At 49.5% G+C, this 14,786-nt stretch overlaps 1 protein-coding gene across 5 annotated transcripts in view; it reads right to left on the bottom strand.

Moving 5' to 3' along the window:
- The window catches only part of LOC118244422 (USP6 N-terminal-like protein), an 81,132-nt gene that overhangs the window by 48,338 nt on the left and 18,008 nt on the right, over positions 1–14,786 (bottom strand). For 2 of the 5 annotated variants that reach the window (XR_007708322.1, XM_050710931.1), the window contains exon 1: positions 8,099–9,648. The exons of the other annotated variants lie outside the window; for them this stretch is intronic. The gene's annotated coding sequence lies outside the window, so the exon portion shown is untranslated. Of the gene's footprint in view, positions 1–8,098; positions 9,649–14,786 lie in introns of those variants that run through there. 5 annotated transcript variants of the gene reach the window in all.

Here is a 14,786-nt window from a genome sequence, read left to right as displayed (position 1 = left end):
TGACAAACCAAGCTGCATCGTTAGGAAGGAGCGTGCTGTAACAACCACAGGAATCTGTGCAAGGCAGGAAAAAAAAAAGAAAATCCAATGAAGTGCCTCCTTCACCAGATCTGCAGACGAAGCATTCCTCCTGGCAGAGCCAAAATTGTTTAAAAGATGCAAACGAGAGCCTTCCAGCAGGAGATGCAGGCAGCAGCCCCCGAGGCAACCTTCAGAGCCCCGTAAGATGGGAAGGAAGTTCTTCGCCAGCATCTCTGCCACACAAGGAGCGATGCACAATTGGTGCTTCGAGCAAGCACCGCAAGGTGCAGGGAAAAAGCAGAGAGAAGCGTCCTGCCACGGGCAGGCTGAACGGGTTGTTCCCTCCGTCGTGCCTTTTTGGCCTCACAGCCTTTGCCTGGCACCACGCAGCCTCCTCAGCCAGTGCTGGCAGTAATGGCCTCTGTCATTAATTACCAAGTGCCACTTGGCAATTAATCCCGGGAGCTCGCACGCCGAGCGAGCCCAGGCAGACTTACCTCATCCAGAGCCACCAGCAGGCGGATCCGCTCGGCTGGAGCCGCTCTGCAAATCATCCGGCGACTGGAAGCTTTCGAAACCTTGCAAAATAAATAAAACAAACCTCGGCAGGGCAGGTTCCCCCCCCAACAAGTAAGTTTCCCCCCCCCCCCGCGGAATGCGGCACGGGGAGAGGCGGCGTGAGTCAACCCGCTTTGGCAGCGCGTCTAGCCAGGAAGGGCAGGACGCGTCACCACGCCGGCACACCGGGAACACCCTCCAGACCGCGCTGTTTACCCTGCGGAAGCCAATGCAGGCCCGACACAAAGCCTGCGAGTGCATTTTAGCCTCAGAAGTCATCCAAAACAGGTCCCCTCTCCCCTCCCACTCCATCAATCCAACCCAAATTGGGTCAGCTCCGAACAATAAATGAATGACATTCATTTAAGCCTCTGATGCAGTGCTGACATAATCCACGTCCTTTCATTCTCCTTTGCACTGCAAGTGCTAAAGATGCTTTTGTACAACCCCTGAAGTGCTCCATTTAAAAACCATGGTAACTAGGGCATTGCCTTCAGCTGCTCTTGAAAAAAAGCCATTCCCCTTTCCCCTCAACAGGCTCTTGGAAGGCTTGGGGGCAGACAGAAAAGCATTGCCCGATTCAGACTGCTCGACCCGGTGGCCGGAGTTGGGTTGCAGTTGGACATCACTCACAAAGCGACGGGGGTGAGCTCGGCCCCCCAAAAGGCTGGGGGACACTCGTCTCTGCGGCGTGACAACGTGGCAGGTGGAGACGGAGAACTCCTCCTGGGTCCTGCAGCCGAGAAACACCCAAAAGTCCCACTCTGAGCCACCACACATTTGACAGCCCAGCTGCAGCATTAGATAGGCAAATCATCCGACTTGCTCCGAAAACTGCAGTGCTGCTAGACAAACTCGGCCCTTCTTTTAGCAAATTGTTCCGTTCCAGTATTTTAGCGCGACAAGCGGCTAAGCAGCACTGCTATCTTTACGCTGCAGTAAAAGTTGAAGGGGTTTTGGTGGGGTTTTTCTTGCTAGCCACAGCTCTGAGGTGTTAAAAATGTTTCTGCGCTTCAGAATTTGGAAGTTTGTCTGCTGGCACCGTTGTCCTCCTTTCTGAAATGGAAACATTCAGACGTGTGGGCACAGAGATCAGATGGAAAGAACAGGGCCACTAAAAAAGGCCATTAAATGGGAAAAACCTAAGTGAAGAGGCCCTCTCAAAAAAGGGACGTTTGTCTAAGATGGAAGGCCCACTGTTTGTTTTTCTTTAAAAAGAAAAACATTCATAGCTCTGCGTTCATTAAAGAAATCATACGCACCAGCGACAGAAAGCCTAACAGCTTAAACATGACCTAAGCGCTGCACTCTCCCTTGTATGACATTTTAAGAGACTTTTTTCCAAATTCCACTACATACTGCTATGGAGCCACATTCCAACATTTTAAAGGTTTTAAAAATAGAAGGTCTTTAATCCCAACGTCTGCAAAAATACCCTGCAAAAAAAAAAAAAAAAAAAAGGAAAAGCATGAAAAACAAAGTCTATCCTGTTAGGTAGGCTGTGCCACAAACGATGCCCAAAAAGACGCTTTGTGCTTGTCTGTAGGAAGCTGAGCCAGACTCAGCCTGGTGCGATGCAGCACTGTTGCAGAGGACGCGAGGCACGCTCCCGTTTACACACGGTGTGTTTTGAGCCACTGCAAATTGATTTGGAGTCAGAATTTACGCCCGGCTGATAGAGATGCAAGCTTGTTAGAAGACAGGCAGGTTAATGCCTGACCTTCAAGAAAACCTTTGCAAACGGGAAAATTGAGGCACGTAGTACTTAGCTGATTCCCCACGCGATCAGACGAAATGAAGTCTCACCTTCTGAGCAGAGACATCACAGAATCATAGAGTAGAAAGGCTCGGGTTGAGAGGGACCCTGAAGATCATCTAATTCCAACCCCGCTGCCATAGGCAGGATGCTACCCACTAGACCAGGCTGCCCGAAGCCCCATCCAACCTGGCCTTGAACACCTCCAGGGCTGGGGTAGCCACAGCTTCTCTGGGCAGCCTGTGCCAGTGCCTCACCACCCTTAGAGTGAAGGATTTCCTCCCAACATCTAACCTAAATCTACCTCCTTTTATTTAAGACTAAAACGTCGCTGAACACTGGAGCTTCCAGCAACCGCAGAGCATTAGGCAACAGATCAGCCATGCCACAAAGGTCACTGCACGAACCTGTGATCCCAAACACAGCGGCCGACAGCCCCACGGTACGGTTGCGCCATCGCAGCCCAACATCCAAAGCTGGTTACTGGTGCAGGCGAGTTTTCTGCAGGATGCTCGCTGCAGCCAGCCTGGGGTTTCCGTGACATCGCTGCTCCATCCAGCTTTTACACGGGCAGGAAAGCAAGGCATGGCTCCAGCAGAGGAGGGAAGGGCTGAGCATTTCAACTCCCAGTACCTGACCAGAGCAACTGCTGGGTTCTGGGTTTTTCCACTTCAAAGTAAATATATTTCTTCCAGCTAACAAAACATCATCTTTCCTAAGACAGACTGTTGTGGTCAGAGCAGGGAAAAGGGTGAACTAGGGACAAGCTGATCAGTTAACTCTGAATTCCCTGGCTCCGCTGCTCCTGCCACCATCCAGCGTTCATTTTCAGTAGAAGAAAATGTATAGAGGAAAACAAAACAATTTGGGAAATTCTCACAAGGCAGTCTGCTTCACAACAGCCTGTCAGAGGGACTGCAGTTACTTTCATGGAAATTTCTTTTTTATGAAAGAACTACACACTTTGAAAGCCGAACGCAGAAGTTCAAGTAAACACCACGGTGAGCCTAAAGTGTTAACCATGCAGCTTGAGGTGACCGCGCTGAACACGCAGCATTCAGGGCTGGTTAGGAACCTGTTGCCAATGAAATAAACCTCTTCGACGTAGAGGTCCGCAGGTCCTTATACTGAGTGAGGAAAGATAATGCAGGCTTAGAGACACCCAAGTGCCACTGGACAGGACTGCACAGCCTGGCAGCTGTGCAAGGGTCTGCAGAACCAGGTACCGGCACCCTCCCATCCTAGGAGAAAGGCAAAGACCGAAGGTGTCCAGAGTTTGAATTATGGCGCCCTCTTCTCTAAATACATGGGAATAATGTTAGAAAGGGTCTTGCACTTCCGTGAGCAACAAAGAAAAGGAGCTAGCCTCACAAGGGGCTTGCCACTGCAACCAGGTGTTTTGTGTTGCTTTTATAGTCTCAAGAAAAAACAACAATAAAGCACTTTCCTTCAGATGAACCTTACAGAAGGAAGCTCAAAAAAAAAAAATGAAAAAGCTCCTGACCCTGAAATCAGCCTAGCCGATCTCTACTCCGTTAGGGTTTTGAATGCAGAACTTTATGACAGGAATGCCCAGGCTGCTCAGACTTGCCATCGGTAGCCATCACTAACCTCCAGCACATCTCTTCAGCCTGACCACGAGGAGCATGTGGAGAAGCCCCAGCTCTCCCCCTGCACGCAGGGAAGCCAGGAGGAGTTTGCTCACAGGCAAGTTTACGAACGTTTCAGCAGCTGCCTCCTCCTTCGAGCAAGCTGCCCAAAAGCTTCCCCAAAGCTGGGCCCCCTGCCACGTTCCCCGGCTGCCCTCACTAATGAGATCTCTGTTTGTAAACACCCGCTGTGACACACACTCTGGCAAGCAGGTCTGCACCACGCTCAGCGCAACTGCAGATGCCCACCGCTCCCAACCTGCGAGGAGACTCCTCCGTCCCCGCATCCGGCATCTGCCTCCAGCACCGAGCCTGTGTGCACGCTGCTGCCGATGAGCGCTGCAGGTACCACTCCCCTTTCTTTTTCTCCATGGGTCAAACGCCTTTTTTAATCAAGTGCTCACAGCTGGCTCTGAATACCACCGGGAGCACGGCCTGCTCCAAGATCAGACACATCAGACTTCTGATTTTGGAGGTCTGGTGGGTAATTTTCTTTAAAACCTAACGTCTGTGATCTTCGGTCCATGCTCTCCACTCCTCCCTGAAGGGGAAGGACAGGGCCGTGGCAAACCTCAACCTGAACAGCAAAGTTGTGGCTTTGCGTTGGCACAAGGTTCTTCAAAGAACAGGAAAGAAAAAAGAAAGCTCCTTCCATTTGGCGCAGGAGACGGAGAAGTCTGTAGTGACCTTGGTTCAACACACACCTCCGCAGCAGGAAGCTCTGCTGTGGCACAGGGGTAGGAACAGCAACCAAATTCACGAGAGGACGGGCCATCCTCTAGCTGTTTACTGAGGCTTTTATGCTACTTGATACCTTGAAATCAAAGCTCGGGCCTTCCCGAGACCACGTGTGCAGCAGCCCCAGAGATCTGTGGCTCAGGAGGTCTTCCCCGTGGTAGCCCCTGTTGCAAGGAGTGATGCTGCAATGCCCTGTGCCTGTCCTCAGAAGGAGGAAACCACCCAAACACGCTGCAGTGCTCGATCCAGGTGGGAGAGGAGGAAGATGCAGGTGTTGGAAGATGGGCCGCAGCGAGCCAGGAGGGAAACAGATCTGCTAGCCAAGCGGAGAAGACAGAAGACGCCACTAACCCCTACTCGTGCCCAACCTTTTGGCTGCTCCTGGGCCCCCCAGCGGTACTATTTCACTGGGGGAGCTCACCAAGAGTAGCTGCACATCTTCAGCCAGAGGCTTACCACCTCACAGCTGAGAGACCACCAAAGCTGCCTCCCCAAAGACGTGAAGACACACAAAAAGCCAGCAGTGCAAGGATAAGAGAAGAAAATGCTGTGTAACAGCAATCCTTTAATTCTACTTAGCAGAGCACTGGGAGCAGAGCTCACAGCAGCCTGCTTTGCTGGTTATTCCTGGAGTAACATCCCCTTACTTTACCTGGTTCTGGTCTCAGGTAAGGCACAAATCCTGCATGTGCAGTGAATACAGGAAACTGAGGACATGTTATTTAGCTTTTTCACCGCTTGCTGTGTTCTGTACCAAGAAGCCCTCTGACAGGAGTTGTAGATGTACATCTAGCTGCTGAAAACACAGAGTGCTTCTCTGCTAGCGACCGAGACATCTCAAACTGTCTGGCTTTAGCAAAGAGCTCTCAAAAATAAACCACAAGGGCTATCGCAAAAACAGGTTAGGCTTTCAACTTCGCAAGACGAGCATAAAACCACCGGAAATACAACCTGCCCCGTCACCCAAAATGCCAGTGAACTTCCCTAGACACATACACCACCTCCGTATTTTGCAGACACGGACATTTCGCTCACCTATCCAGCACTCTCATCCCTAGACAATAATTTATCAACTCAAATAATGCTTGGTTGGCTTCCCCCCCCCCCCTTTGTCTTGTCACAGATAAAGCCCCTTCTCACAGTACTACGGTAACTGCGCATCTTATTGCTTAAATCATCTCAGCTTCAACCGGAGGCCCTTCCGTGCGACACCAGAGCTGTTTTCCAGCATTTCTGTTTCTAGCACCAGTCCACAGAAGACAAGGAAGGGGGAGAGCTTACAAGATGTCATTGGAAAGAGAAACCAAGGCAGAGGGGAAACCAGTCACCCAGTTCCTTCTCTATGCACCTCCAATCCTCCCAGCAAGGATCAGCACTGGGAAAACACAAGGCTTGGCACAGAAGTGGAGATTCGAGCCTACTCCCTCTGCCAGTTACATCAAGCAAGAGCTCTCATTATCCACAGAAACTGGTACAGCTTTCCCTTTGCCTCCGAAGTCAACATTAAATAATGCCTCAATATGCACGGAGCAGGAACCTGTGGACGGGCAAAGAAAATCTTTGCTGAGGAAAGACCAGAAAACCCCCCAGAACCGTCCTCCCCACGCACCACCACAGTAAATAATTACGCTGCCAGAAAGTGCAGTGTTTGTTGCAGAGGATGACAGCTCTCCAGGCTTACTTTCCCGCTCTGACAGCCCACAGGAATCCCATACATCAATTCACTTGGGTGCATTATTATTTCCACCAAGCGACCCCAAGAAGACGACTCTTACATTGGGACCTCTGAGTTGGGTTTTGGGTGCATTTAAGTCAGCTCTGGCAATTTGAAGAAACGGGGCTGGTTATTTTAATATCGCACCTTTTGGAAAAGCCAAGCAAGTTCACGTGCAGCTTTCAGTACTTTTAACCAAGGGATTAAGTGGTGAGAGCAGCCAACTTCTGTCCTCCTCTAGATGAGCCACGGAGATCACACCGCTAGCGAGCGTCACTCTCACTTCATTTCTAGCTGCAAAGACAGAGCAAAGGGCACGCAGCTACAGAACGGAAAGACTGATGAACTGCCTAACGCTTCAGCGAGAGAGTAAATGCAAGATGTGCAAGAAAAATGTCTGCTGAGTAATAGATACGGGGTCATGTGGGCACGTTTCCAAATTCCTGCTCTTTAGTATATATGTTCAACAACTCTTCTGGCAAGAAAGTCAATACGATGAAGCACAGACCATTTTTTTCAACCAAGTCTGCAATTAACCTATTTTCTCTGCAATTAAGAGGTCAGTTCCAACCCCCCTCCAAAGCCTTTGCCTAAAAGCAGACTCCAGAGCAGCACAGTCAAGGCAGACAGTCTGTCATCACGAAATATTCAGCCGTGGGCATCATAAAAAAAAGCCACCCTATGTGCTGAGGCACGCAACTAAAGAGCCTGCAGGAGCCACTGGTTTCATGCAAAGCATGTTAGGAATGAAGAAGGATTGTTCACCACTCGGTGAAAGACGGTCAGATGGCATATTATAAAAAGTCCAACAAAAGGAGGAAATGCTTCTTCCGTGTGACACACGCTTGGGCTGGGGCACATTCTGCTGCTTCCAACAAGTTACAGAAACTGCCTGAAAAGTAACACGCAAACGGCAGGAGAACAGGGCCGTCTGTCGCTGCTAAAGCCCCGACTCTCCACGACTCTTCCTCCTTCCCTGAGGATCCACTTCGGGTGTGCCTGGGCCAACGCTGGGCGAGGTGGACCTGGCTGGAGCCAGCATGGAAGATCTTCCACGCTTGAGTCTCCACGCACTGCTATTACGGTGCCAGTGGAGAGAGCTTAGGGCTCCAGCCCTTTGTCCTGGCGCGTTAGGAGACCACCTCTGCAAGAGGAGCAGGCAAGAAGGGATCACAGACGCTGCTAACTTCCACCTGCTCTTCCTCGGGCAGCAGATCTGAGGGGAAATGCTGTCTGCTGTGGTGCAGAGCCCCAAGCAGTGAGGGGCAGCACGTCCCGTCTTCTCCGCAGCGTGTCACTCAAACACACGCTGCAAGCGTGCAAACGGGCGAGAACGAGCCCAGCGACCCTTCAAAGGCAGCTCAGACTCCCAGCGATCCCCAGCGAGTCGTACAAGATCTACCCAGCATCCACAAGCACCCTGCTCACTGACAGCCCGTTCGGGAGGGCAGCTGCTCCCAGCCCAACACGCCACAAGCTTCACAAAGGAAATCTGAGCGTAGGAGGCACCTCCGTCTGCCCAGACAGCCCCGACACATCGACCACTGCAATCAGACACTGCGACGTGCTTACAAAGCTCTTGGGCCACCAGCTAGGACAAATTTCCAGGAAGGCAAGCCAGGATCACCTCCAAACCACAGCTTTTCCCCGATAAACACTTACCAAAACCATTAATGGGTGGACGATGCTGGAAGGCCATAAAAACTGACACACACACACAGGGAAAAGGAAGACAGCTCTGGGTCATGCTGCTGAAGAAAGCTTTAAGCCATTTATTCCTGCACTCGCCCTCTAGCACTGAAGCACCGAGACCTTGATGCTGGTTCCAAGCTGTTCCTCCGTTTGACCGAGCAAGCACCCGAGGTGAGTGCCAGTGAGCCTGCCAGGACGGCTGCTGGTGAGTTTTTCCTTCAGCACAAAACCTCTCCTCACTCCATCAAACCGGGAGCAGATGCAGCACCAGTTATAAGGAGCAGAGAGATCAGAGATCCTTCTCCGTGCGGCAACCAGCCATCCAGAACAAAACATCAGCAACAAAATCTCTTTTCAGGCGGTGGGCTCTCTTCTTCTGGCACGTTTATCCGCTTCTCCAGAGAGGTAATCACCAGGGATTTGTCCTCCAGACCTCGGCTGCTTTGCCAAGGCACTTTGCCTGCCTTCTGCCTCAATGTCACAAGTGTGCACGCAGAAAAGGAAGCACTGGCTCGTTGCTGTAGCTACTTTGCAACCGTGCTGACCAACTCTTCCTGTTTCTCTGCAGTCACCCTACACTTCCCACCCCCGGTGACTGCTTCAAGCATCCGGACGTGCTGTGGGCGGCCAGGGACTCTCCCACCAGGTTACTCGTTCCAGCACTTCCAAATACAAGGAGGCAAGACTTGTCAGGCGTTAAAGTGATAGCTGACTAAAACGTTATGAGGGTAAAAATATGGATGCTCTCACCGGTTGCTCGTTAAGTGAAAGCCTCTGAACTGAGGGGCGCGGACAGGACAGCCAGGAAAAAGCCTCGGTCAGGCATCTCTCACTCCACGGAGAGGTGAGGATTAAGTGGCACAGCACAAGCCTCTGGAGCTGGCGGGGACACTTTTGGGGCAAAACCCTTTGCAGCTGCAGCACTTGTGTGGGGAGACAGGCACACGGGGCACAGCGGGTACCAGCAGCACCTTCTCTCCAGCACATCTGCTTTCTCAGGGAAGGCAGCACCACCTCCCCCGCACACTTCCAAAACAACCAACCAACCCTTTCTCCACATGCGCAACATATCCAAACAGTCCCAAGCTTGGCAAAACCATGAAGCAGTTCCCCTCAAGTCCTGTCTGACGGCAGAGGCGAGGAAGAGCCAGGCTGCAGTGCTGGGAGGGCCTGCACCCAGCGCTGCCGGAAAGGCGCACAGATCCGTGTTACGCTTCAGGGCAGACAAATCCCTCCACTCACAACATTAAAACCAGGACATCCTATCAATAGGGCCTGTTCATTCACGGTCCCCGAGCTGTGAGGAAATGAGAGCTGACAGCAGCATCAATACAAGCAGTCTGTCCTCTCTGTTCACAAGACTTACACGCCAGCAACACAGCCCGCTGGCATTTCCTACCTGCTCTTTACATTTGGCACCCAGCCTCTTGTCACGCAGCTAAAACACTTACTCTCATGTCTTCTCCCACCTCATACTAGCTTGTGGCAGCAAGAAGAGCAAACAGACCTCCTCTGGTGTCAGTTCTGGGTTATAGATGCTGGTATACAAGCTATATACTATATTAAAAAAAATTAAAATTCACTAACTTTATTCGGCACCTGAAACAGGGGTGGAGGCGAAGGCTGGGACCAGGTTCCCTTCCTCCCTGCTGTACTTCTCATTGCACCGAAACTGAGCTGGGGAACAGAACTGAAGCTGCCCTGGAGAGGTTTCATATACATGGGGCAAGAGCTGAGGTTTGCCTTCCTGCATCCCAGCTCAGCATCTTCTTCGTCATCCCCCAGCCTGCTTTCGCCTAGGATTACACCACAGGAACGTCTGCATCACCTCTCAGATGGCTGTGCAGACTACAAAACTCTTGCCATCTCAAAATTGCACCTTTCTGGCCAAAGCAGCAAACCTTTGGAGGTCTCTGATGAGTTGTTTTTTCCTCCCTCAACTCTATCGGTTCATCTGAATAGCAAGCACTTCCTTTGTTAGTTTTGCTTTCTGTTTTGTTCGGAGGTTATATCTGTCTGCTTACTTTTTTTTGAGTTGCTCTTCATGAAAAAAGCCCAGCTCCAGGCTGCAGTGTAACCCGTGCGTTAGGACGGCTGGCAGACTGCTCTTCTTCATCTACTACTAACAGTTGCTTTTTTTCCCCCCCCTTCAATTCCAGGCAAACAGCTCAGCCTCTAGGGAAAAGAGACGGCAACTTTGCACATCTCAAGTCAAGCAGAGTGTTTAAGTGCAGAGTCTGCGAAACACACACCTGCGAGGCGCCCAGACCCGCCCAGACTCCAACATCTGCTCTGCAGCCTGGGGACCAGCTCACTGAGCTGAGAAGGCCGGCAGCTCCTTGCCTCTCCTTTGCAGCAGGTAACCCAAAAAATCCTCTCGGAAGCTGAAGCTCAGATCCATCTCACTGCTATTTTAATTCTGACAAAAATAAAGCTGAAAGAACAAAGCAGATATGCGGTTGTAGGCACAGTGTTTGGATTGAGATAAACCTCCATGCAACTTACGGCATGGATTATATTTGCCTTAAATCTACTTTAGCCAGCCTGTGTTTGGACGTCTATTGAGCACTACCCACAATGCAACCTCATCCTTCATCAGCCTTGAGGACTGCTGAAAACGCGGACACCAGCCTTAATTCTGGCCTTGAACTGACACAATGACCAGCCACAGCCACGCCGTGCGTGTGACCCTGCCCAGCTTCACCATTCCACAGGGAAAACTCGAGGAGCCCTCGCAGACTCCAGGTCCTACTCGTAAAAACAACACTCAGCTGCGTGCAGAATATGTTTCAGATTAGGCTTTGTTTTCTTTTAATATTGTCAACTCTCATCTTTGAGGCCAGATCAAGAGATTGCTTTGCAATATTTTGCATTCATCTATTTTGATAAAACGCGGCAGTTATTTTTGTTCTGTTTTCTCCGCCGGTCTCAGAGGAATCTCCTTTGCAACACTCACAACTAAAGAATTAACGTCCGTTGGTCAAAAACATAGAACTAGGCAGTCTGGCCAGCTGCACGCTTTGAAGATCTTTTGTGGTTTTATAAGGCAGAACTAAGATAAATCAAGAAAATAATTGTTAGTTTCAAAAATTGTAATTCTAGATTTTGAAGGAAAATAACACGCAACTGAAATTAATCAGAAGACTTGCACTTGGTAGAGTCACATTTCCCAGCTAAAAAGAAGGAGATGGCCCAACTTGAAGATCAATACAACTCGAAACAAGCATGAGCACAGTGATTTTTCAAGGTTAGTCCCACAGTTAGGACAGCCCTTCGTTAGATATATGAACAGTTCTGAATGATGGGAATAGTTATGTCATCCGAGCACGCAGGTAAAGATTCATACTACGCATTCTGCAGGTTGCTCGTACCATAGCAGTACACAAAGTGCAAAAAAGAAGGAAAAGACACTGTCACTCAGAAATAACCGTAAGTATTCAGAGAACTGTCAATTAAAAGCCTTTCCAAAAACTTACAGTTACCAATTGACCTAATTCTAACCAGATTTTGCAAGGAGCAGCACCTTCACCTTCCTACGTTATACCTTTGCTTTTTTAGGCAACTATGACTACACCTAACTGTGTGACACGGTCAGGTCCTTTGTTAAAGTATTCCTTCATTTAATCTACATATAAAGCTTTCTGAAATGTGAACGTCGGTATTTTTGGCTGGTATCCGAGAAAAACCAAAGAAACAGCTGCTTAGAGCAGCCTTAAGAGAAGCAAGGTTAAGTAAGGACAGAAAATGCACCTCTTCCTATGGAAATAAGTCATTACCATGCTTAGAGTATTACTCCAGTTCAATATAAGCAAGCACCACATCATTTTGAAGAAAAATGAATTAACACTGCTCCACACCTACCACCAAACCTCTCAGAGGGCCTGACACAACCAAGTATCATTTGAAAGCGGTCAAGGGCTGAGAAGAGAGGATTCAGCCTCCTGGGCTCTGAGCATGTAAACTACAGCTGCCCTTCCGCAAAGCCTAGCCTAGGAAAAGCATCTCCAAAGGAAACCAGAAAGGTTTTAATTGCAATTAAAAGCACTCAGGTTTGCAGTTTTAAACGCACAAACTCAGAAGAAAAATACTCTGAGATACGTTCATCTCGTGTAGTTTCTGTAATGGCATCTTCATTACAGTGTGATGGGTAGGTAGAAACTAATCAGTTCAACATGCATCTGGCCTCCAGTTGCTTAATCAAAACATTTCTCTATGACCATTTAAGTAGTTAGATCACATGCAACCTGTTTTGACTAGAAGATGCGCCACTGGTTTCTCACATGTGGATTTTACTGCAAAATTCTGGTGATTTTATTCCAAAGTACTGGAAAAAAACTCAAAAAACTAATTCAAAGGATAAGTGAGAACAGTGACTTTAAAAGAGGTTAGTAATCACTGTGTGTCCCCCCCTGCTCCACGCACCCTTTTAATGCCTTTTTTATTTTTCCTATCTGAATGGGAAAGGAAACCTACAACAATAAAATATTTCACGTCTTTGTGAGGAACAGCACTACGAGGGCCATCTCACAGCAATATATCACCTAAACAAAAGAAGGGGAACAAAACAAAACAAAATACCAACCAACCCTTCCTTCACTGAAAAGAAACCACATTACTGGCCCTTCAGTGCCTGCAGCAAAAACACTGTCAAAGCACTCGTGCCCAGCTCTGTGCTCTGGCATGCTGCAAAGAAAGATGAATTAAGGAGTCCCAAACCACCAGCGACTCCAGCGAGCACCGCTCTCCTGCACAGCGCTGGCTGCGGCCATGGGCAGATCTGCTTCCAATTCGAACCAGAAGTGTAAAGATACATTCCTGTACACGGCGAGCCCCAGCTCCAAGAGCATCTGTCCCAGTGCCAGATGCTCCAGCCAACGCCATGCATGCACAGTAGCCGATGAGCGCATCATCTGTCGGAGCACATCCAACATGGCTCAGCTGTGGGCTGACCTACGGGACTGCAGAGCTCGAGCCCACGCAGCGGTGGAGTCCCTGTCCCTGGAGGTGTTTTGGGGAGACATGCGGACACAGCAGCCAGGGATGTGGTTCAGTGATGGGCCTCCATAGGTCAGGCTGATGGCTGGACTCCTGACCTTGAAGGCCTTTCCCAACCTAGATGATTCCATGATTCTGAACAGTTAATGCTCAGGGAACCTGGCTCCTGAGCATCAGATCACAAGCTGCAAGCACTGCAAGGTCGCTGTCGTCTCCCAGCAGCTGAGGAGCCACCAGTGACTTGCTGTACTGGGTGAGTGGCTCATGGCCCATCCTTGAGCCCTTGGCTCACTGGAGTCCTCCCATTGCAGGATCAGCAGATGCCTAGCACCCAACCAGCAAGAGCAACATCCACAGGCAGACAAGGAACAAGTCAGACATCCCAGGAGACGCTACTGCTATGCCCCACATACCACCTACCTGGGCTGACATAACCCAAAGCCTTTCACCAGTATTCAGTCCTCAAAGTGGAGGGAGGAACCAGCCACCCAGAAAAACAATGCCCACTTGTTGGCTAAAAGATACTTACTTCCAAGAGATATCAGTGGGAAAACTGTTATTGCTGCTTGAATTAGGGGAGCAAACCTAAGTCTTTGCACAGCCAGGAGACCACGTTCCAAACAAACCATGGGAGATCTGCAGATGGACATCGTGCTGACACCGAGCCCAGCTTCTGAGATCAAAGTGGGTAAAAGAGATCAACATCCTCAGTGCCAAGCCATATCAGGCCTAGTAAACGAATATGCATACAAATCCTAGTAATAACCTGTTATTTCTGGAGAGAATTGCAGGGGGGAGAAATAGTTGTTGTGCTGGAAGAGGAGGAACGGATGCTGTTTAGAAACCTGGAACAGAGTTCATTACATTGTCAGAAACCTCAAGTTTCAACAGAAGTAAATTCCATCAAGCCTACGAAGTCCTCCTCAAAGCTGAACTTAGCATGATCTTAAAGAAAACTGTCCAGAAAAACAAACAAAAAGCCCACAAGAATCATGCTTTCAGAAACTCAAACGTGAGCGCTACAAAACAGTTTTCCTGCCTGGAGCTCCAAATACAAGACGTGCTGTAAGAGGAAGAGTTGCTCCCACGTTTCTGCAAAGTGACTTCAAGGACTCCAAAAGCATTTAGGAAACTGCTTTGGTCAAAAAAAAAAAAAAAAAATCAAAAAAAAGCTCATAAAGTTAGAAGACAATGTGAACAATGCTGAGCTATTCAGGCAAAAATGAAAGCTGCTGTCGGGAGGGAAGGGGAAATGCCCACCACAATAGCTTTGGGAAACACTGCCCAAAACCCTCAGGAAAGAAAGAAAAATGAAAACATACTTTCAGAAATCCAGGATGGCCAGCGCTTAGAAGCAACACAAAGGAACTGCAGAAGACGCATGCTAGGACTAAAGACCAAAAAAAGAAAGTCACTGAGCTGGAGTCACCTATTCCAGCTGCCACAGGCCTGCTGTTTGCCCATTTTCATTCTTTTCAAGCCCTTTCTGCAAGGCCGGAGCTGTTTTTGCAACAACTGGGGGAGAATTTCAACCCAGGGCAGGCTGCTGCTGCCTCCTGCGTGCTGCTGCTTGTGCAAGAGCAGGGCGTAGGGCTCTCAGCATCACCCAGCGTCTCGTTACTCAACCCTGCCAGGAATCTCTGCTGTCGCAGCCGCCTCCTGT

The sequence above is a fragment of the Cygnus atratus genome, chromosome 5 (genome assembly GCF_013377495.2).
Source record: "Cygnus atratus isolate AKBS03 ecotype Queensland, Australia chromosome 5, CAtr_DNAZoo_HiC_assembly, whole genome shotgun sequence".
Classification (NCBI taxonomy): domain Eukaryota; kingdom Metazoa; phylum Chordata; class Aves; order Anseriformes; family Anatidae; genus Cygnus; species Cygnus atratus.
The sequence above is the reverse complement of the archived record's forward strand: the minus strand, read 5'-3'. Positions and strand labels throughout refer to the sequence as shown.